We start from the raw sequence: 7,124 nt of genomic DNA, 5'->3' as shown, positions 1-7,124 counted from the left end.
ATCATGTACCTAACTATGTCTTACCTATACATGTATATGTTAGATATAGAGTTCCTAAGTATTATAGACACAAGTACTATACTTTATAAAGCAGTTTGATACACTATTATTTTAACATTCAAGCATCGAATGATTCGAGAAAAATTATGGCTTTATGATCATTTCAATTACATTATATTTTCAAAATTTTCTATGGAAAGTATTACTTCTAATTAAATAAATCTCAAAAATAGTATTCTATCTAACTGCTTTCGTTCTTAAAAAAATAAATTGACTGCGTCAAATTTACAAGAGAAATTTCGACGATATTTAATTCGATTAATGTTCATCATGTAAGCTAAGATTTAATTGAATTAAATATTAATCAACATTGGAATTTACAAATTTGAGAAACAAAATAAATATATGAATAAAATTACAGGAATTATATGTGAACCCATCCACAAACAGCCAAATAACTTCACAACTACGTGATAAAAACAAATTTAAACGATAGAAGTACAACTAACATAATTTATTACAAAATATATTACGACACTATGAAAACAAATATGATTAATATTTATTTCATTTCTTTTTTCCATAAACCCAATAATCAAAATAGTATTTTAGTTTAAAAAAAAAATTACATTTGGAGCCAAAAAAATCACTCTGGAATTACCAAAAATATAAAATCTATTTGTTGGAATTTAAAATTAATCTTTTGCCATTACAAAATAGATGCAACAAAAATTACATTCGAAGAAAAGGTAGAGACCGTATAAAAAAAAGTTAATATTTTGTCGGTAATAATAAAAGATCCACAATCGATAAATTATCGACTAAAAATTTTGAGAACTTTAGCTACATAATATATAACTTGTTAGGGTATTCTACACATCTATTTTATGAAGCAGATTCCTTTTTCTAATTGATTAAAAATTTTAAATTCAACGATAGGAAATGAGAAAGAAAGAAATAAATGGACTGATAGAAGAAAGAAAAATTGACTGTAAAACTCTTTTAGAAAATCGTGAATCATTTCCTTTTCCGCGTATTTAAAATATTAATTTAAATTTAGATTTTATTTTTTTGTTTTTGTTAAAAAACAATTGCAAAATCTTTGAAACATTTTCACAAATATTTAGAGCTACATTTCTTATAGAATTTTAAGTATCAATATAAATGTCATATTTAGTTTTTGTGTGTGCCTTCAAAAATGCTTTTTAAAAAATAGCCATTATATGAGAGCTCAAGTAAAAGAAAATCAAAATGTGTAGATGATAAATCCAACGATGATCACCTGTAACAAAAAGAAAAATATATTAATCATACAATCAAGTGATACAATTGCCTGATATATAAGTCGTCGAATTCGCAGATGCACTTTTCAATTGAATTTATTTTTATCAAATCTCTATTTTTAATTTAAAATTAAACTTAAACGCGTGATTTTACATTTAAACAAAATAAATAAAAATATATAAAGAAATAGGAAAAGTAAAAAGAATAAGTTACTAAAAGAAATAATATCTATTAATTATTGTGAAATACTTTAAAACTGCATTTTATAGAAAAGAAAAATTGTAAATTTAATAAAATACGAACACAATGAAAAATTTTAAAGACGAAACAAGAAAAGAGAAATTACTGTATTTTTACCGAACGTTTTTCAGGCTTCAAAATTTAATAATACAAAAATTTTAATATTTCTGACTCTAACTAAACACATATGCATCTTTTCGACGATACAGACACAAATTTGGTGTCTCAAGGAGATGGAATGGTCCGTCATCTCCAATTAAAAGTACAAATTAATGACGAGCAAGCAAGTAACATAATAAAATATAAAATATAACTATAGAACTATTCTCGAAAAGTTCGAACTTACTGTTGAACCTTTGAAAATAGCTCAATAGTCTATGTAGTTGCCCTCTTCAGCCACATTTAAGTGGGGGCCTCTTCGGCATAAGCCTCTTCAGCATTTAGCCTCTTCTTTCTTCATGCCCTAAACTCTGCTGTGAGGCTTTTTTTAAGCGCATTTTACAATACAAATCGTACAGTTACATTTACTCGAATGCCTCAACAGATATTTGATCTAATCGATGAACCTATTATTAACACTTTGCATTTAAAAAATTAAATAATATCGAAGAAAAGCAAAAACTTTGTCATACATCATATGGTCTTACTTTTTTACTCGACCACTTTTATCTTTTATCTTTACTCTACTTTGTATTTACTATACATATATAACAAATGAAGTATTCAGTAGGAATTACTAAAGAGCAAAGCGTTAATATACTTAATATTAAGTAAGTATCCAACGTATTCAGCTATCTTTATTTTTTCGAAAAAAAATTAATTTTTAAGAAAACGCAAAGACTTTTGAACCGTTCGATACTGATTTATATCTCGCAGTACAGAGTATCAGCAATATATGGAAAAAATAAAAGAAATATTTAAATGATAAATGAATCTAAAGGTTGCTGAAACTTTGTATAATATCCGGAGAAGAAATTGTCCACTCCCGAGTGGAAATTACAATCGCGCGACTTCTCCGGTCTCTACCTACTTACAAATTAAATAAACATTCACACCTAAGTATGTTACCTGCCAATATATTGGCAATATCTAAAAAGATCAAACATACCTGCATACCCACCCACTCACTCCACGATTCTCTCACATACCACCAGGGTGCAAAAGCCTAAACTAGAGAGCATGCCCCGGGGCACCTCCGACACCCTAGTTCAAACGCGTGTTTTCTAAACTTATGGGAGTACGTACCAATTGCTGTAATCGTCTGCCAAGGCTAATGATTATTGCATAAATGACTAATGCAAAAATACAAGTATACACTAGTATATATGCATACTAGTTATATACGAGTATATCAAAGTTTCCACAAATAAATGCGGTAACTCTACTATGCAAAACGATTGTTAAAAAAAAAAAAAGAAAAAAAGTTTGTATCGTACACGTGACTCTACAAGTTATTTTTATTCAATAACTTAAAAAAATAATAAGCGCGGTATTACGTGTCGCGAAACGATGTACAATGCACACACCTAAACGCACACACAGGTGCAACGTACACCGTGCAATCACTAGCACAATGACAGCCGCCAATAGGGGGAAAAACTTAAAACTAAACCTATACCAACTGTTTCTCACCCATACGAGTAGCACCTGGGCACACGTATAGATGAGAACGCAGAAAGTATAGGGGGGAGAAACGGGAGATTAGTACATTAGAAGCTGAAAATCCTGATCTAAAAAATATGATTAAAAACACATATATACATAACATATAAATATACATTTTTATAAAAATTCATCTAAGCGACTAAGGACTCTACAATTTTTTAATAAATAATGACTTTGAAAATATCTTTTAATATATTTTAATATATTTCAAAACCTCGGACGACTCCTTTCATTAAGTTGGCTGTTCTAATAAAAGAACTGGGCTTTGAGCCACCACTTAACTGCTAGAATCTATCCGTCGCGAATGAGTTTGTCTTCTTGCTCATGTATTTATAATATCGACGTATCGATATATCAAAATTAATCGCGATTAGATAAACTAAGTACGAAGCAATGCATGTAAGACATTTATTACATGCTTTTCTGAACGAAAACGAGTAAATTAATGCTCGGTTTCACCACTATTAACCACGAACAAAACACGTAATAAAAAAGAAAGTGCATTAATTAATTGCATTACTTATTAAATGAATTTAATCGATGAGACAAGAAAACCTATCCTGAACTAATAAAATATACAATACAATACAATATAATATACAGTTTTCATGAGTAACTCCTAGAAAGGAATTACTCATGTGCTCGTCAATAATTTATTTAAATAATTACAACCAGTAACTCGTGCCGATTAGGACCTTTCATCCTCGACATGATTGAGCACCGGAGGGACTTTAAATTTTTTTACTCACTCCGTAAGAAGTTCTACGATGGCTCCAAAACACTCCTACTTCGCTGCAAGTGTTGTAGTCTGACGATGGAAGAGTTCCTCGATTTGGTATTGAAGGAGATCCACCGAAGATCCACCGAAGGTCCACCGAAGATCCATCGAAGATCCATCGATGATCCATCGATGATCCATCGAAGAATTCATCCCACATCATTGATAAGGTAGAAAGACCGTCGTCATATCTGTAAAATAAAATAGAACAAAATGATAAGTTATCTGCAATATAATCCAAAATCATATAAAAATAAAATCGAATAAAATGTAAATAAAAATAGATACTTACAATGCAATCCAATGGGATGAAATTCAATTGCACCTTGGCGATGCACCTCGCGTGAATCTAATGACGCGGTATAAACGAAAATAAGAAACTATAGATGAGTTTCTTATCGCGAAACCGAAATTTTATTATACGACGAACAACACTGATTCTAGTTCGCGTTTGATTTTAATTTGTTTTACGCCCGATCACTGATTCTACACAACTAATTCAAAGACTGCTATGCACACAGTCAATGCAAGTAGAAAAATCTTCATTGATGCACTGATTCTAATACGCGAACAGTCTGTGCGACTGTTTAAAGATAAAAATACAACTTTACTCGAACAAACTGTAATGCAATTACTGCCTTGGTCGCAGTTAATTTAATATATAAATTTCAAAAATAGTTCGCGAACGCGACGAAATTGAAATGAAAACGAACGAACGTGCTTCTAATCCGTGATTTTAATTATATTTAACGATACAACACTCCCGTATATTGCTTCGCGCACGATAGCAATGCACGAACACTTGCAACACTTTAGAAACACAATTCACAAACACTTCCAACACTGCAATATTCCCATGATGATCTAAAACAGAAATAAAAACAAAATTATGAATATCATTGTTGTAAGAGAAAATTATTATAATTATTGAGAAAGTGTTTAAAATAAAAATTGACTTACGTTTATTCTTCAGTGATGAATGCATGATGGGTATCCTACCCTTAGGATGACGATGAACACACGTTTAAACCGAATAAAAGAAACTTACGGAGTTTCTTAACCGAGCAAACGAAACTTTAACATGCGACGATCAACACTGACATTACTTTCCGATTCTTTTATATTTTATTTTTACGATGCAACACACGAGTACCTCATTGCCTACGCGCTCGATTGCAATGATGTTCTGAAACAGAAAAAGAAAAAGAACAATTAATATCATCGTTATAATAAAAAACCATTAAAGTTATCATAGAAACGTTTAATAGGAAAATATACTTACTTTTAGTCTTCATTGATGACTGCAGGATGGGTATCCTACCCTTAGGATGACGATGAATAAAATAAAATTAAAGAAAAACTCTGAAAAGCTGAAACATACTAAAAAGATTATAGAACAATATATCCTGTGAATCATTTCTGAAGGCATTGCACACTTTTAAAGATATTTTATCATAAAGAATCAATATAAATTCAAGCAATATTAATTGCCTTTATCTCACTACTTGTATAAAATTACATATAAAGTACTTAATATCAGTAAAAATTGTTAATAAAAATCGGTAACGTTATATATATATATATATATATATATAATAGTTTAATACGTCACGTTCGTTAGATCTTAGCTCGTTGAAGGACTGATCAGGAATGATCACGTAACCGCGTCCTTCATGTCGAACGTTCGGCTGTCTTCGTTTTGTTTTCGGCTGTCTTCGTTTCTTCTGTTCTCACCTCGAGAAATTCCTGGAATATACGTACACATTCGTTATTGCCCGTAGATAGAATATTTTGTTTTCTTATTTTCTCTCTCTCTCTCTCTCACTTTCGTTCTCACTCTTTGTATACATTTCTGTATGGTTTAAAAAAAAGAATAACGCTTACCTCGATGAATATGATGATAAAAAAGAGTAAACACAATTGTTAGACTGAGTATATGTATTCCTGCTGGACTCTCCTAATGCTCGGTACCTAAAAAAGGAAAAAAAAAGATTACATTAGTATAACATAAAGAAAATCAAATATATGAGTGTATGTGTACGAGCTACCTATACTTATGCATATATGCCTGTATGTGTGTGTATGTGACAGGAATCGAATTTAATACGAAATACGATCTTTGAATACATAATTATGAAAAATAATTAATTAAAGCATCATTAGAGATGGTAGTAAGTATCGATACCATGAAAAGAGCTGGAAATTAGAAGAAATATTGTTAAGTAACATTGGTGAGATTTGGCGGCACATCGAGATATATCGATGTTACATTCTCATAGATATCTATCGAACTTTTCAATATTTCGTTTTGAAAACACTCACGTATAAAAATCTTGCTTATAGCTATCGTTTGTTATCTAATAGAAAGGTGTAAAATACTTTTTTATTACCTGAGTTAAACGGGATAACGCAGAACGTTGGAACATATACAGCTGACAGAAAATGGCGTTTCCTCTACCTTTCCCCTGCGCCCCCTTCTATTGCCACTGCGTTTCCTCTATTGCGCATCTGCTGCGCGCGGTAGTATGCGCGGTAGTCCACTTTCAAAAAAGTAGCGAAATCCGTTGACCAATGACTACTTGAGATTTTGCATTTGTTCCATCTATTATAGAAAAATATCGAATAGTTAAAAATAGGATGTAGGAACATAACAATTGTCGAAATATATACTTTATTAATCCAAACAATCAAAATTAATCATTATAAGTCGATATCGATAGTGTTCTAGTCGATAGAAATGATATCGTAAAACAAGATATATATATAATTGCGTAGAAAAATGCATAGCAATGTACATGAAATTTTTTTCTACGCAAATATTCTTTATCCTCGACATTATCGTAATCTTTCGATTATATCATTTGGAAGTCATTTGCTAGAAGAATCTATTAGTGTATAGGAAGATTATTTACGTTAGAAAATATTTTTTAATTACCTGAGATTAACGGGACGACGAAGTATCCGTGCGATCTCCACGACGGCCGAGAAGAAAAGAGCGCTGATTCGCTAATCATCTTACATTTTGGACGTAAAATGACCAATCAGAAATTCCCAATTACCATATAGAAATTAAATAGAAAGTAACTCGGCTTTCTTCATGACCACGCTAGTCAAGCTAGATATGATAATTTATTTATTAAATAAATAAAAAATTTAT

Source organism: Polistes fuscatus, unplaced genomic scaffold, assembly GCF_010416935.1.
Source record: "Polistes fuscatus isolate 324 unplaced genomic scaffold, CU_Pfus_HIC Scaffold27, whole genome shotgun sequence".
Lineage (NCBI taxonomy): Eukaryota > Metazoa > Arthropoda > Insecta > Hymenoptera > Vespidae > Polistes > Polistes fuscatus.
Note: the sequence above shows the minus strand (reverse complement) of the source record.